Source organism: Orycteropus afer, unplaced genomic scaffold (assembly GCF_000298275.1).
Source record: "Orycteropus afer afer isolate SDZICR_OR568_19922 unplaced genomic scaffold, OryAfe1.0 scaffold00752, whole genome shotgun sequence".
NCBI classification, from domain to species: domain Eukaryota; kingdom Metazoa; phylum Chordata; class Mammalia; order Tubulidentata; family Orycteropodidae; genus Orycteropus; species Orycteropus afer.
The window spans coordinates 340763-342608 of NW_006922339.1; positions in this window are offsets into that span (position 1 = coordinate 340763).

Sequence of the window (1846 nt, forward strand, 5' to 3'; positions counted from 1 at the left end):
TAAAATTGACAAACCACTGGCAAATTTAACAAAGGAAAAGAGGGAGAGAATACAAATAACATGAATAAGAAATGAAATGGGTGACATCACAACAGATTGTTGTTGTTATGTGCTGCTGAGTCAGCTTTGACTCATAACTACCCCTCCTTGGGTTTCCAAGGCAGTATCACTATGGAAGTAGATTGCACAACCTTTCTTCCAGCGAGTGGCTTGTGAATTTGAACTTCCACCTTTCTGCTTAGCAGTCAAGTGCCTTAGGTATTACGTTACTAGAGCTCCTATCACAACAGAACCAACTGAAATAAAAAGGATAATACCAGGATACTATGAAGAACTGTACTCCAACAAATTTGAAAATCTGGAGGAAATGAATAGATTTCTAGAAACACACTACTTACCTAAACTGACACAGACAGGAAGAAAAGTTGACAGACACATAACAAAAGAAGAAACTGAACAGGTAATAAAAAAATTACCAACAAAAAAAAGTCCTGGCCCAGATAGTTTCACCGGCAAATTCTACCAAGCAATCAGAGAACTGACACCAAACCTCCTCAAACTATTCCAAAACATAGAAAAGGATGGAATCCTCCCAAATTCATTTTATGAACCAAGTATAACCTTCATGCCAAAACCAGGCAAAGGCATCACTCCAAAGGAAAACTAGAAACCAGTATCCCTCATGAATATAGATGCAAGAATCTTCAACAAAATCCTAGCCAATAGACTCCAACAACATGTCAAAAAATAATTAATTATGACCAAGTGGGGTTCTTATCAGGTATGAATGGATGATTCAACATTAGAAAAACAATCAACCTCATCCACCACATAAATAAAACAATGAAAAAGAACGACACGATCAAATCAATTGATGCGGAAAAGGCATTTGGTAAAATCAACATCCATTCCTGATAAAAACTCTCAGCAAAATATGAATAGAAGGGACATTCCTCAACATAATAAAGAGCCTATAAACAAAACCAACAGTCAATATTATTCTCAGTGGACAAAGACTGAAACCATTCCCCTTGCAAACAGGAACCAGACGAGGGTGCTCTCTACACCACTTCTACTCAGCATTGTATAGGGAGGCCTAGCTAGAGCAATAAGAAGAAAAGGAAATCAAAGGCATCCAAATTGGTAAGGAAGAAGTAAAACTAACTCTCTTTGCTGATGATTAAAGGGGATTTAAAAGCCAGGAACCTGGACAGAGGAGCAGTCAGCCACAGGGGTCCAGGTGAGGAGAAAGAACCCAGGCACACCAAAAACAGCAGGGTGGGAGAATGGGAAAAGGGGGATTAAAAGCTAGGAACCCAGGCAGAGGAGCAGTCAGCTGCAGGGATCCAGGTGAGGAGAGGGAACTCAGGCATGACCAAAGGAGCAGGGCGGGAGAGCGGGAGAAAGGGGATTAAAAACCAGGAACCTGGACAGAGGATCAGTCAGCCGCACGGATCCAGGTGAGGAGAGGGAACTCAGGCACATCCAAAGCAGCAGGGTGGCAGAGAAGGAGAAAGGGGATTAACACACCCAAGAATCCGGACAGAGGAGGAGTCAGCCATAGGGAACCAGGTAAGGGTGGTATGAGAGGTTTCCAACTGGGAGACAAACTTGCCTGTCAGTTTGTCCGACCATGGTGACGTGTTGATGTCAGTTTTGAGGCTGAGTCACTGGTGTTTCACACCCAGTGGGATGCACATGGTGCACAGGTATCAGCGCAGCTGACAGACTTGCTGTTGTTGTTTGCCGTTTAGTCGGCCCCGACTCATAGCGACCCCTCCTTGGGTTTCCGAGGCAGTATCACTACGGAAGTAGGATTGTCCAACCTTCCTTCCGAGGAGTGGCT